Source organism: Hyla sarda, chromosome 2 (assembly GCF_029499605.1).
Source record: "Hyla sarda isolate aHylSar1 chromosome 2, aHylSar1.hap1, whole genome shotgun sequence".
NCBI lineage: Eukaryota > Metazoa > Chordata > Amphibia > Anura > Hylidae > Hyla > Hyla sarda.
Genome location: NC_079190.1, coordinates 167,326,172 through 167,342,338, shown reverse-complemented (window position 1 = coordinate 167,342,338; position 16,167 = coordinate 167,326,172). Strand labels below are relative to the sequence as shown.

Sequence of the window (16,167 nt, the reverse complement as noted above, 5' to 3'; positions counted from 1 at the left end):
CAGTTAGGGTGAGCAGAGACCTAAAAGCATATTGTCCTCTATTAAGTGTAACCTGTGTGTACATCTAAGTGGTGTACCATTTTATTCCTGTTAAAGTCTTAACCCCTTAAGGACGCAGCCCTTTTTCACCTTAAGGACTGAGCCCTTTTTCACAATTATGACCACCGTCAGTTTACGAATTAATAACGTGAAAACGCTTTTACCGAATATTCTGATTCTGAGATAGTTTTTTCGTGACATATTCTACTTTATTTTGGTGATAAATTTTCGGCGTTAATTGCATCCTTTTTTGGTGAAAAATCCCAAAATGTCATGAAAATTTTTGCATTTTTCTAACTTTGAAGCTCTCTAGTTGTAAGGAAAATGGATATTCCAAATACATTTTATTTTTCTTCACAAATACAATATGTCCACTTTATGTTGGCATCATAAAATGGACATATTGTTGCTTTTTGAAAAAAATTAGAGGGCTTCAAAGTAGAGCATCAATTTTCAAAAATGTCATGAAAATTGCTAAATCTGAAGGGACAGATGTTACAGAACTACAACTCCCAGCATGCCTGGGCAGTCGAGGCATGCTGAGAGTTGTAGTTTAACAACATCTGGAGGGCTACTGTTTGGGCACCACTGTAACAGTGGTCTCCAAACTGTGACCCTCCAGATGTTGCAAAACTACAACTCCCAGCATGCCCAGACAGCCTTTGGCTGTCTGGGCATGCTGGGAGTTGCAGTTTGGCCTTCCTAGTGGTCGCGACAGTAAAGATTGTTTTACTTTCACTCAGCGGGTCTGACCGGGGCGCTGCAGAGAGAGAAACGCCGCGAGCGCTCTGGGGAGGAGCAGGGACCCGGAGCGCTCGGCGTAACATAGATATTGTGAATGGCCAGCCAAAAGTACACACCTGCTGGTGCTGTAGACAAATACTGTTTTAAGCATACTGGAGCGCATTGTCCTCCACTCATAAGTGGACAACATATACATACATCTAAGTGGTGTACCATTTTGCTCCTGTTAAAGTCTCAAGGGCCTAGATACTGTGAAATCGGATGGATAGTTCAAAGAGGAACACCGGTCTGTGCATGGCGCTGGACACAAGTGATTCACACGAATGGATAAAAGCAAGGTAGTTTATTCTAGCATGATGGGAGAATAAACTACCTTGCTTTTATCCATTCATGTGAATCATTTGTGTCCAGCGCCACGCACAGACCGGTGTTCCTCTTTGAAGCTATCCATCCGATTTCTACGTTTGACTGGTCGGCTGCGGACACCACCACTACATGCGCTCACCATTGTTGTGTATGTGGAAACACAACCTCCATAGGTGAGCAGGGAATTTTTATTCTATATACCTCACAGGTTTATCTTTTAATACACCATGGAGCGCTGTATCTTTCTTTGTTTGTTTTAGATACTGTGAAAGGCCAGCCAAAAGTACACACCTGCTGGTGTTGTAGACAAATACTGTTTTAAGCGTAGTGGAGCTTATTATACTACTCCTCATATACGCATTAAGTATGTCAGGCAGAGAAGTGCCAGGACGTGCACAGAGGAGTGACAGAGGCCTAAATTCATCAGGCAGAGGTCACAGCACACTAGGGGTGAGTGGCAGCAGGAGTCACAGCGAGAGGTTGTGTCTCGACCAGCAATCCATCTGCCATCATCGATTAGTTAACACTGTCATCCACTTCATCACAAGTGACATCTGACACCCCCAGTCAACAGGCAGTGGGTTCCTCAGACACAACCCTCAGTTGGCATGGCCAAGGAGCAGTCCCAGTCCTCCCATTGCCTCTGTTCTATGTAGTTCCTTCCCCCACAGAAGTATCTTATGCTGTGATTTCAGCTCCACTATTTAGTGACAGAGGACAGTGAGCAGCTACTAAACAGCCAAGAAGTGGAGGAGACATCTGCCACTTCCTCCGCTAAGCGACAAGTAGTGATGAGGAGAGTGACGTGGGAGGTGGTTTTGTGAGTGTTCAGGCTCCTGTAGGAGACACTGTTGAGGAACCTGAGAAGGACATGGATGGATGGAGTATGGTTGGTTGGCAGTCAGCATGGTGGCAGAAGTGCAAAGTCTGGAGCCAAACGTGCCCAGGGTACACCACCTGCTTCATGGCAGCCTACCTTCCTGGAGTTAGTGGAACAGGGGTTCCTGGAGTCAGCGGCAGTAGCAGTCACTCAGTGCGGACTGTTGGTAGGAAAATCAGCTTCTCGGCGGTGTGGCAGATTTTCATCTAGCATCCGGAGGATGTTAACCTGGCCACATGCAAGATGTGTCGGCAGAAGGTGAAGCGTGGCCGGGGTCCCAATGTTGGCACCACGGCCCTGCATCAACATACACAGCATCACCATGAAGTGCCATATCCAAGAGACAACAGTATGTGCCCACTCATCCAACGGAGCAGAAGCTGAATGTGCTCCTGTACAAGTTGCTGGTGCTGCAGTCCCTGATGGCTTGTGCCAAGCCAAGGTGGAGAGTCCCGAGCCGTCATTTCTTTGCAAAGAAGGCAATACCAGCCCTGCACAATTTTGTAGAATAGAAGGTGGGCCAGTCCTTGAGCCTGTTGGTGTGTACCTAAGTGAACGGCAGAACCGACGTGTGGAGCTGTAGCTACGGTCAGGGACAATACATGTCCTTTACGGCCCACTGAGTGAATGTGGTTCTTGCACAAGCACAACAGCAACTTGGACAGGTAAGGCCGCTTCCTCCTCCACGCTCTCAGGCTGTTGGTCCTGCAACAGTGTGCAACTCAGCCTCCTCATCCTCCACTGTGTCCTCAGCCTTCACTGCACGGACAAGTCTCAGTTCCTCTCCAGCATACCATGTGTGCAGGGGACGGCAGTGTCAGGCTGTTCTTCACATGGTTTGCCTTGGCGAATGGAGTCGCACAGGGGAGGAACTGCTAAAAGTCATTCATCAAGAAACCGAATCATGGCTTACTCCACGAAAACTCGAAATTGGAACCATGGTGACCGACAACGTGAAGAACATCTTGTCTGCGCTGCGACAAGGAAGCCTGAGACATGCGCCCTGCATGGCACACGTGTTCAATCTGGTTGTCAAGCAGTTCCTGAAGTGTTCCTCCCATCTGCAAGACATCCTAACAATGGGAAGGAAACTTTGCATACACTTCAGCCACTCGTACACTGCAAAACACCCCCCAAATAGTCTGATTTGTGACGTTTCCACATGTTGGAATTCTTCCCTTGATATGTTGGAACGACTGTAAGAACAGAGAAAAGCCATCACAGATATCTTGATGTTCCAAGTAGATAGAGGGACTCCCCTGTGTAACTTCAATCACAACCAGTGGCAACTCATACATGACACCTGCCGTTTGCTCAAGCCCTTTGAGGAAGCCACATTATTATTCAGTCGCCAGGATTACGGGATGAACAATGTTATACTACAACACATGTTGGAAACGATGGCTGGTAAGTGCACTGGAGATGTGGAGCCTACTGTAGGGGCTGAACTGGGGGAGTAGGGGGAGAGGCACAATGGAGCACAGTTTAGGTTTCGCGAGATGGGCGGTTTTTCTAATCATCTGACAGGAGAGGAGGAGCAGGAGCAGCTAGAGGAGCTAGAGAGTTATGAGGAAGGTGAGACAGAGGACCAAGACACTGTGACAGTATGCAGTGGAGATGGAGGCAGGGAGTCCCTCCGAGTCACTTGCACAAAACACACGATGCATGCTCACTTGCTTGCGTAGTGACTGCTGAATTGTCACCATTCTGCAGCGGGATGACTTCTAGCTCTCCCGCTTATTGGACCCTCGCTACCGGCACAAAATGCGGGCCTTTTCTTACCCCCAATGAGAGGGATGGCAAACTGACCTACTACAGAGACATCCTATGTAGTCAGCTGGCCGATGCCTATCTGTGCCATCATCCATCCTCTCGCAGGTCTGACTTGGGGGGCCCTCTGACCTCACCTTCCCCTGCTATGGTTGCTGGGGAGGGGTGGGGTGGCAAGAACAGTACCAGCTCCATCAGCAGCAGCCTGAGTCTACAGTCGTAGCTTACTTCACCCGCATAGTGAAGCAACTCAGCAGCAGCAGGTAGACCTGGAGCAGGACCTGAACCAGCAGTTGGTGGCATACCTTGACATGACCATACCAACACACCTTGAAGATCCGCTGGACTTTTGGGCAGCCAAACTTGATTTCTGGCCACAACTAGCAGAGTTTGCCCTGGAAAAGCTGTCCTGCCCGGGCAGTAGTTTGCCATCAAAGCTGGTGTTTAGTGTGGAGGAGGCCATAGTAACCCCAAGGAGAACTAGTCTGTCCACCAAAAATGTGGAGAGACTGACCCTTGAGAAGAGGAATCAGGCATGAATCAGCCAGGATTTCCACCCACCAATGCCTGATGCATCAGAGTACAGGGTGGGCCATTTATATGGATACACCTATATAAAATGGGAATGGTTGGTGATATTAACTTCCTGTTTGGGGCACATTAGTATATGTGAGGAGGGAAACTTTTCAAGATGGGTGGTGACCATGGTGGCCATTTTTAAATCGGCCATTTTGAATCCAACTTTTGTTTTTTCAATAGGAAGAGGGTCATGTGACACATTAAACTTATTGGGAATTTCACAAGAAAAACAATGATGTGCTTGGTTTTAACATAACTTTATTATTTCTTGAGTTATTTACAAGTTTCTGACCACTGATAAAATGTGTTCAATGTGCTGCCCATTGGGTTGGATTGTCAATGCAATCCTCTTCTCCCACTCTTCACACAATGACAGCAACACCGCAGGAGAAATGCTAGCACAGGTTTCCAGTATCCGTAGTTTCAGGTGCTGCAGAATGGGCAAAACAAAAATTGGAACAGGACCCTCAGTTTACGCAGAAGATTTTGTTCAGTGTTGAGGCAAACTTTTATGTGAATGGTGAAGTTAACAAACAAAACCATCACTATTTGTCTGACACTAACTCACATTGGATAGATCCCTCCAAGACTGTTGGAACGCAAAAATTGATGGTATGATGTGGTATATGGGGTACAAAGATAGTGGGGCCATTCTTCATCAATGGAAACCTCAAGGCCACTGGATATGCAAAATTGCTACATGATTATGTATCTCCCTCTTTATGCACTGAAGATGGCATGTTCCCTGAGTTTTTCCAGCAAGATGGTGCACCACCACCTTATGGGTGTCAGGTCCGAGCATTCCTAGATGAACAGTTTCCTGGAAAGTGGATTGGTCATCATGGGCCAGTTGCATGGCCCCCAAGGTCTCCCGATCTGACCCCCTTAGACTTTTATCTTTGGGGTCATCTGAAGGCAATTGTCTATGCTGTGAAGATACGAGATGTTCAGCACCTGAAACTATGGATACTGGAAGCCTGTACTAGCATTTCTCCTGCAGTGTTGCTATCAATGTGTGAAGAGTGGGAGAAGAGGGTTGCATTGACAATCCAACACAATGGGCAGCACATTGAACACATTTTATAAGTGGTCAGAAACTTGTAAATAAGAATAAGGTTACTTTAAACCAAGCACATCATTGTTTTTCTTGTGAAATTCCCAATAAGTTTGATGTGTCACATGACCCTCTTCCTATTGAAAAAAACAAAAGTTGGATTAAAAATCGCCGACTTCAAAATGGCCGCCATGGTCACACCCATCTTGAAACGTTTCCCCCCTCACATATATTAATGTGCCACAAACAGGAAGTTAATATCACCAACCATTCCAATTTTATTAAGGTATATCCATATGAATGGCCCACCCTGTAGATTGACCATGGTGCCACACCAACACTTCACAAATATGGATAGTGCTAAACATATTTAAGACGCTGCTCCCCAGTTACAGGCATTCATCTGCATCAGACCACAGGTAAGTAATGTGGATATGCATTATGTAAAACTTAACTTTTAATAATATTCTTAGGATAAAATATATGTACCTAGTTCTTTTTTTTTATCAAACAAAAGGAAAGGTGTGCAAAAAACACCATGTTTCACCTACACCCCCAAGTATTGATGTGATGCAAAGACCTTTAAAAGTTGGAAGGGAACAACGTATGGTCCATTGTAACTGGTGGGGGTAAAAACTTCCCCTGTAAGGCCCTACTCTTGCATTATTAATTTCCTTCTTGGCAAGTGTTACCCGCCCTAAAAAGGGCAGCCCCACACAGCAACCTCTCCCTATTCCCCCCTACAAATACTGCCATTTCCCAGGGTTTTTAGGTGGAAATAGAGAGAGATTCCTGTGTGGAGCTTCCCTTTTTAGGGTGAGTAACACTTGCCAAGAAGGCAGAAGTTTATGATAGCTTCTGTATTACAAAGCTGACTCTCAGCTTGAAAAGACAATATTTAATAATTACACAACTGCTAAATGAAAAACCCAGTATCAGTACCTAGTGAGTTTTATTACATTTGTTACGTTCGTTGGATACCCCCTTTTAAGTATCCTCCTGTCTAGTTTGACTATTGTCCTGATATTTGCTTTGAATAAAATCATCCTTTAAGTTATAAATACTTACTATAAGGCCCCTATAGATAAATAGGGCTTCATATACACATGACTGATATATGTAGTAGATTATTTGGAGGTACAAAAAGAATCTATGGGTTCATACTTTATGACTGTAAAGACACTGTGACACACCTTGACATGTGTTGAGGAGATATATACAGTTATATTGTGCTTTAGTGTGGCCATATTCATTAGAACTAATGGTAACATTTTTTCTGGTGTAGAATCCTACATGCTACCAGGGCTATGACATGACAGTATAGTAATAGTACTCACTAGGTACTGATGCTGGGTTTTTCATTTAGCAGTTGTATAATTATTAACCTCTTCAGGACGCCGGGCGTATGCATACGCCCTGCATCCCGAGTCCTTAAGGACATGGGGAGTATGCATACGCCCGTGGGGACTCCTGTCCCCGCCGCTAGCCGGTTGGGGACCGGACCGGGATGCCTGCTGAAATCATTCAGCAGGCATCCTGGCACATCGCCTAGGGGGGTCCTGAGACCCCCCCCCCCATGTCGGCGATCGCAGAAAATTGCGTGTCAATTCAGACATGCAATTTTCTGCTATTCGGGGCTTATCGGGTCTCTGGTGACCCGATCACACAGAAAATAGTGGTGATTGGAGCTGTCAGTGACAGCCCCGATCATCCCGAGGGCTAGGAGCGAGGTCACAGTGCTGCGATCTCCTCCTATCCCCTGTTATTGGTCAGAACTGATTCTGACCAATGGCAGCGCAAGACAGTGGGTTGCCACGACGGGGGATGAAAGTGAAAGTAAAGTGATCTTTACTGTGGCAACCACTAGGAAGGCCAAACCGCAACTGCCAAACCGCAACTTGTAGTTTTGCAACATCTGGAGGCTCACAGTTTGGAGACCACTGTTACAGTGGTGCCCAAACGGTAGCCCTCCAGATGTTGTCAAACTACAACTCTCAGCATGCCTAGACTGCCCAGGCATGCTGGGAGTTGTAGTTCTGTAACATCTGTCCCTTCAGATTTAGCAATTTTCATGACATTTTTGAAAATTTATGCTCTACTTTGAAGCCCTCTAATTTTTTCAAAAAGCAAAAATATGTCCATTTTATGATGCCAACATAAAGGGGACATATTGTATTTGTGAAGAAAAATAAAATGCATTGTGAATATCCATTTTCCTTACAAGTAGAGCTTTAAAGTTAGAAAAATGCAACATTTTCAAAATTTACATGACATTTGGGGATTTTTCACCAAAAAAGGATGCAAGTAATGCTGAAAATTTACCACCAAAATAAAGTAGAATATGTCACGAAAAAACAATCTCAGAATCAGAATATTCAGTAAAAGCTTTTTCGAGTTAATAATTCGTAAAGTGACGGTGGTCAGAATTGCGAAAAAGGGCTCAGTCCTTAAGGTGAAAAAGGGCTGCGTCCTTAAGGGGTTAAATATTGTCTTTTCAAGCTGAGAGACAGCTTTGTAAAACAGAAGCTATTATAAACTTTTGTTCTTTTCAGAACTTGTTATTTAGCCATATTGTATGAATAAACATGATGTGTTCACGGCTGTGGTTTTATTTATCTTTCTCTGATCTGCCACAAAAAAATAGACCGGGTCTTGAAATGTAATGTGTTAATTGGGATCTATCCTGTTAATTAAGTTTCTCTGACACCTTTTCTCTTTTCTTTGCCTTTTCTTTAATGAGCTCCCTTGTTGTATTAGATATTAAGTAATTAACTAAAACAAAAAGTTTTCAGACCTATTGTAAGCCTGTATTATTATATGTAGTGAATGCAACATATTCTCTATTAACTGGATCATTGCTCTTCCACAATATTTCATCAATGAACACGTATTTATTTTACAATGATCATTCTCAATTATTGAGTGTATAAAAAACACTGTTAGGCAGTCATTTTTGTTATTTGTGCTCACTCCTCTTAAAAGATTGTAGAGAAGAAAAACACTTCAAAGGGCCTCTTATATAACCAGATATGACTAAGTTACAATATTTTTGGCAATTATATTAATATATGAATAGGTGGTTCATAATTAGAGATGAGCGAGCCAAGCCTGGTAAACAAGATCTTGTTCACAACTGCTAGGTAAATGCAGCTTACAGAACTCGCGCAAGTCTGGCAATGGCGCTATTAGCAAAAGAGTTAACAAACAAATGGGGGGGGGGGACATTTATCAAAGCATTTAGTAGGGTTTTTTTGCTCAACATTTTTTGTGTGACTTTTTGATTGTGCAGTGCCCTAAGCAAAAAAAATATAAAAATAATGAAACATGCTTACCAAAGCAAAAAGTGATTTTTGACTTGCAGTGGTCAGAGATTTATCAAGTACGAAAGTCGCAAAAAAGTCGCATCACATGAAAAAACCTACTAAATTAACTCCAGCTCAGACATGGAGCAGAAAGAGCCAATATCAAAGCAAAAAAAAAAAAAAATTACTTACGTTAAATAAATTTATCAACAAGCTGAAACCAGTTGAGAAAAAAGTCGGATATAAGCAAAAAAAATTCAACAAAAAAAGAACTAAAAAAAAAGGAGTACATAAGCAAACATTGATAAATGTCCCCCATGGTGTTTTAGAACCTGAATGAAAAGAGGGAGTACTAGAAAAACTCAGATGATGTCAGGGTAGCCCAGCATGCGAGTATAAGCTGACCCGAATATAAGCCGAGGTCCCTAATTTCACCCCAAAAACCCAGGAAAAGTTATTGACTCGACTATAATCCTAGGGTGGGAAATACATCATCCCCCCCTGTCATCATTCAGACCCCCGTAATTAACACCCCGTCATTATCACCCTGTCATCATCCAGACCCCCATCATCATCACCCTGTCATCATCCAGATCCCCGTCCTTAACACCACCGTCACCATCACCCTGTCATCATCCAAACCCCAATCATCATCACCCTGTCATCATCCAGACCCCTGTCATTAAAACCCCGTCATCGACCCCCTGTCATCATCCAGACCCCCATCATCATCACCCTGTCATCATCCAGACCCCCATCATTAACACCCCCATCATCTTCACCCTGTCATCATCCAGACCCCCGTCATCATCACCCTGTCATCTTCCCCCCCCCCTTCATCATCACCGCCTGTCAATCCCTTCAATCAGTGGTCTTCAACCTGTGGACCTCCAGATGTTGCAAAACTACAACTCCCAGCATGCCCGGACAGCCATCGGCTGTCCGGGCATGCTGGGAGTTGTAGTTTTGAAACATCTGGAGGTCCACAGGTTGAAGACCACGGGCTTCGTTATCATCCAGACACCCCCTTTAATTTTCTACACAAAAAATTGTGGTGAAAAACTCGGCTTATACTCGAGTATATACGGTAAATGTGGATTGCACATTTTAGGCTAAGTTACAAGTATTTTAATCGGACATATAGGGGGACATTTATCATTGTTTGCTTTGGTAAGCAAGTTTGAATGCTTTTTTTTTTTCTTTAGTTCTGCTTATATGCAACATATTTATCATTCTGTCACAGGGGGTTGATAAATCTGGAGGAAATAAGCAAAGCAAAACAGTTGCAGCTGAGACTTTTGTCAGACTTCTATGCGACTTTTTAAATTTGCTCACGTACAGAAGTTTTGTACTTCAGGTCAGACCTGGAGCAGACTTGCAACATTTTGTAAGGGGTTTGCCTATGTGTGACTTTTGCACATCATAAATTTGTGACCACTGCAAAGTTAAAACTAAAATTTGCTTAGGTAAGTTTGTAACTATTTGCTTACCTAAAAAAGTTGCACGTGCAACTTTTTGTGCGACTTTTGTAAGCAAAAAAAGGCTCTTAATACCGTGATAAATGTCCCCTATAGTGTTTCTACCCTTAACATAAATACACATTGAAAGCATTGGTAAAGAAAGTTGACTGGCAGTTTCTTGACTTGACTACTTGGGGAGTGCAAAATCACTACAAAATATAACAATAGCCTCCATATCTTTGTATGTCCTCTACCAGTAAGAATGTTGGTGGCAGTACCAGGACAAACATAGGCCTCATTAACTTTGCTGTTGGGCTCCACTATATAGAGCTCTGTCGGGCAATGCGTCAAAACGACAGGAGTTTAGTGGAGAAAAAAAATTGTACTATTATCAGTACTATTTTTTTTCTTCACAAACTTCTGGTAAACTACTGAATACCCTACGGAATCCATTTAAGTCAATGGGATCCATTGGGACCCAATAGTGATCCAGTGAAGTGAAATGTACTCTGACCCATTTTGGAGCCATTTGACACAAGAAAAAAAGCCAAACTGACCCAGATTGAGATGGAGCACAATGGTAATATCAACATATTAAATCCAAACTAACTAAATTCTAACTAAAAATGTGAGGAGCTTTACTAAAACACCACAGACTATAAATATCGCCAATATGTTTAGAATGGCAAGCCAGAAACCAATTTAAAATAGATACACACATTCTCCAAAATTTGAAAAATTTTTAATGTGCTTTTTCCCAATTCAAATTTCTGTGCTGTTATTATGCATGTCAAGTAAAATGTTGTTGATTTGGTCATCAAGAATAGTACACCATGATTAAAAAGATTAGACAGTATTTTGAGAGCATAAATTGTCATTTAGTTTGAATAATTTTGAATAATACAATACATATAATGAATGTCAAATCAGAAGAAACAGGCATTAATTTTATTTTGTTGATGTTTTATTTAAAGAATATGCTAAAGTTTATCATTAAATCAAAACTAGGACACATAAAAAACACTGCAATCATATTTATAACCCTCTTGATTAATTTACCGTATTGTTGGGTTTTTTCCAGGGAGCAGAAATTTACAACTGAAAATCATTACTCTCTGAAAAGGAACATCAAAGTAGTGTATGGAAATTCTCATTAAAGACAATACAAATTGATCATTCATAGCACTTAATAACAACTTGGAAAAGAAGATATATTGAAGTGTTCTCAGAAGCTGTAACTAAAAAAAGTTTTCAGAAGTTTTCATCTTACAGCATTTTTAAGGTGAGTTTAACTCTTTAAGGATGCTGCCTGTTTTTACCCTAATGACCAAGCCTAATTTTTCAATTTCTCTAGCCTGTGTCTCTTTAAGTGGTAAGACGTCTGACATGCTTTTACTTAGCAAAGTGATTCTGAGAATGTTTTACACATATGGTACTTTATATAAGTAGTAAATCTTTGTGGATGCTGCAGCATTTTTTGTGAAAAACTCCAAAATATTGTGAAAAATCAGAAAATTTCTGACGAATAATAATAATAACCTTTTATGGCATTCACTATATGGTAAACATTATGTTATTTTTATTCTGTGGGCAAACGATCATGGTTATACATTTTTGAGATCCCTTTTCTCACCTTGGGGTATTTTGTGCTTAGTACGTCTGTACTGCAGCACAGTATAACTGTCAGTATACATTGACATGCAGCCTGTGCAGACCCCACAGGCTGCCGTACTAGGAAGACAGAAGGCCATCAGCTGGCCTCCTGCTCCCATGGCAACTAACGGGATCCCGCGATCGCATCTCGGGATCGCCGTTGGTGAACAGGGGGAACCTGATAACAGCATCTATGGGGTTAATTCTGCCGAAACCTGCATGATCCTGGTCTCGGCAGCAACGGCGGGACCCCGGCTTTGACAGCCGGGTCCTGGTAGCAATCTCCTGCAGTGCATCGCTTTGATCAGGATATCGCCAGAACATATGCATACGTCCAGTTGTGCTAACATGTTAGCAACTGGGACATATGCATATGCCCTAGGACAGGAAGGTGTTAAATATAGTTTTGCATAAAAGTTTGCATAGTCTGCCAGAAATAGTAAAATGTAAAAATATTGGACAAGTAATAGAAGACCAAGGACAAAAGTCTTTATTTTATCTCATAGACCAACTTATTAGGTGGCCTAAAAAAACCTTTTTAAATCCCACACCACTTAAAATCGTACACTTTATTATTAAACTCACACACCAAGTGACTTAAAAACACAGGAATAGCCCTACATTTCATATGTCTGTATTAAGTGCCTGTTATACAAGTCGCCAGACTTGCAGTGCTTATATCATATAAGTACACAGTCCCAGCGTCTGCAGTACGCTAGAACATGTCTGGCTATCCAGCTATTTGAAACTTGTAAGTTCAGGTCCCCCTCAACAGTTTCGCCACGTCCGTGGCAATGTCAAGAGTCCCGGACCTCTTGACAAAGCCGCGGACATGGCGAAACTGTTGAGGGGGACCTGAACTTACAAGTTTTAAATAGCAGTATAGCCAGACATGTCCTACAGTACTGCAGATGCTGGGACTGTGTACTTATATGATATAAGCACTGCAAGTCTGGCGGCTTGTATAACAGGCATTCAATACAGACATATGAAATGTAGGGCTATTCCTGTGTTTTTAAGTCACTTGGTGTGTGAGTTTAATAATAAATTATATGATTTTAAGTGGTGTGGGATTTAAAAAAGGTTTTTTTGGGCCACCTAATAGGTTGGTCTATGAGATAAAATAAGGAATTTAATTAACCCTCCACACACTAGTCTCGCTAGTGTGTCAAGGACAAAAGTCTGGCACAGCCACCATAGTCCACCATAGACTTTATGCCACAAAATATAAAAATGCACAGCTCTGTATGAGTGCTACAATGATCCACCTCGAATGTTGCTCTGCTTCATAGCATTAGTAGCAAACATCACAGGTAGGAAACCAAGATAGCGACACTCATCATTGATGGTAAATTCTTAATCTTTATTTAGTATAAATACTCACATACATAGAAACCGGGGGAGACAGACTGTAAAGGGGTGTACAGTCCGAACAGGAGGAAACAGCCGTTTCAAACTTCCTAAAGCTTCATATGCCCATGTTGCCTCCTGTTCAGACTGTACACCCCTTTACAGTATGTCTCACCCCTGTATCTATGTGTGTGGGTATTTATACTTAATATAGAAGAAGAATTTACCATCAATGATGTGTGCCTCTATCTTGATTGCCTACTGGGATGTAAAAATGTTGCCATTGACTTAGAAAATATGATTTGAGCAAAAACTATTTTTATTTATTATTTATTTATTTATAACTGCTACTAATGACTAGAGATGAGCAAAGTTACAGTGTTTTGATTCGTCACGAACTTCTTGGCTTGGCAGTTGCTGACTTTAGCCTGCATAAATTAGTCCAGCTTTCAGGTGCTCCGGTGGGCTGGAAAAGGTGGATACAGTCCGAGGAGACTCTCTCTTAGGACTGTATCCACCTTTTCCAGCCCACCGGAGCACCTGAAAGCTGAACTAATTTATGCAGGCTAAAGTCAGCAACTACCGAGCCGAGAAGTTTATGACTAATCAAATCACTGTTACTTTGCTAATCTCTACTAATGACAGATATCGGATATCACTGTGGTGTCCGATATTTTACTGCTTGGATAAATAGTGATTGCAGCATCTAAGCAGTTTTTAGACACGTCATTGGTGGTCCAGTGGCTCCATCCCACCTTAACCCATGATGCGCTGAGACTTAACACACCAGGACATACATTTACGTCCTGCACATGACACAAGCACCAGAACGGTACCCGCCAGTAATGGCAGACATGTCCGCCATTAACTTCTCAGATGCCGTGATCAATGCAGATCACGGCATCTGCAGCAATGCAGGCCTTCTGATGAATGATCAGATCGCCCATGGCATAGCTGCAAGGGATCCAACCATTCAAAATGGTAAACAGAGGTCCCTTCATCTGCCTCTACCGCTCTCCCAGGGTCTTCTTTTCTAGTCTGACATCGAGCAAACCGAAGATCGCCGATAATATTGATCAGTGCAATGCCTATACATAGCACTGGACAGTTAATGGATTAAACCCCTATGGGAGCATAAAATGTGTAAAACAAATTGTGAAAAATCCCCTCCCCCAATAAAATGTAAATCACCCCTTTTTTCCATTTTACCACCAAAAAAGCGTAAATAAAAAAAAAATTAGAATAAAAATTTTTGATATCACCACATCAAAATATAATAAAATATATTGTTATTGAAACCAATATGGTGAATGGCGTAAACGTAAAAAAAAGTGCTGTGTTTTGGTCACATCACATTCTACACATTCTAAATATATATACATATATATATATATATATATATATATATATATATATGAAATGTGATCAAATAGTCACATATACGCAAAAGTGGTACCAAAAATAACAGATCACGGCGCAAAAAATACATTCATGTATACAGAATAATTTGTCAAAAAAGGGTAAATTAGGACAATTGTAAGAATACTTATTTTGTGAAAAAAGTTAGATTTTTTTTTATAAAACAGTACAATAATAGAAAAGTATGTAATCATGGGTATCATTTTAATCATATTGACCCACAAAAAATAAAAAATAAATTATCGTAAAGTATACAGCTAGAGATGAGCAAATCGAAGTTGACGAACCAGAATTCCACACGAATTTCATGAAAAATTCGATTTGCAACGAATAGGAATATCGCCGCGATTCTATCGCACAAATCGCTTAATTAAACTCCATTTTACAGCGTTCCAGGCTATTGGGGACCTAAGATGGCGGATCCACATGTGAGTACATGGGGCAGGGGATTATGGGAGGGCAGGAAACAGTGGCGGGAATGAAGGTAGGCGGGCTGACCATGAATCACATGTGAGATGCAGCCTATCAGTGTTCACTGACCCCTGTGATGTCACAGCCCCTATATAATCGACGGCCATCTTGCCTCTCTTCATTTAATCTATGCACTCAGATGGAGAGGACGGGACTGCGTGTGTGTGAATAGCTCATACCACAGTGTTACACTGCAACTGCTAGTCACATCAGCATTAGGGAAAGACAGGAGTGCAGAGTGCTGTGCTGTTACACTGAGAAGGATCATTGATTGCTAAACCTCCTATTCACGTAATTGAGCATTGCAGCAGAGAGGGGCAGATAGCTGTCAGCTGCCTCATACAGATCTCCAAGCTGCCTGAACTTTCTGAAGCATCTAATCTCCTCATTTTTCAGCCCAATTGATTTTTTTTATTTGCTCCACAAAACTTCTGCTGCTCAGAATTGTGTGACAGTGTGCAATTTAGGGTTTAATCCCTGATTTTTTTTTTTGTGTTTTTGTGGTGCTGCACTGCTGGGTCCTGCTGCTTTTCAGAAATACGTAATTGTTCAGTGGACTGTAGTGCATTTGCACCATTTTGTACCTGTTAATCTGTCAAGGGGCTACATACTGTGCAAGTCCAAAAAATACTATTCACTGGCTGTTTTTTTTTTCTGCCTAGTTACGCATATATAACTGCCCTCATCAGTGCATACAGCATAGGTACATGCAAGTATTGTACCATTTAATACCTGTTAAGCTGTCAAGGGGCTCCATACCGTCAAAGTCCAAACAATAGTATCCACCGGCTGGTGTTTTTTCTGCTAATAGGCATATTACTGTCCTCATCAGTGCATACCGTATACATAGATCCAAGTATTGTACCATTTAGTACCTGTTAAGCTGTCAAGGTGCTCCATACTGTCAAAGTCCAAACACCGGCTGGTGTATTGCAAAAATACAGAGTTTTTTCTGCTAATAGGCCCTCATCAGTGCATACCGCATAGGTACATCCAAGTATTATACCATTTAGTACCTGTTAAGCTGTCAAGGTGCTCCATACCGTCAAAGTCCAAACAATAGTATCTACCGGCTGGAGT

General features: G+C 42.0%; 1 long non-coding RNA gene across 1 annotated transcript in view; it reads left to right on the top strand.

Annotated features, from left to right (window-relative positions):
* Window positions 1-11,353, top strand: part of LOC130357757 (uncharacterized) — a 58,438-nt gene extending 47,085 nt beyond the window's left edge. The window contains exon 3 of the long non-coding RNA XR_008889249.1: window positions 11,276-11,353. This is a non-coding gene — a long non-coding RNA (uncharacterized LOC130357757). The remainder of the gene's footprint in view (window positions 1-11,275) is intronic.
* The last annotated feature ends 4,814 nt before the right edge of the window (window positions 11,354-16,167 follow it).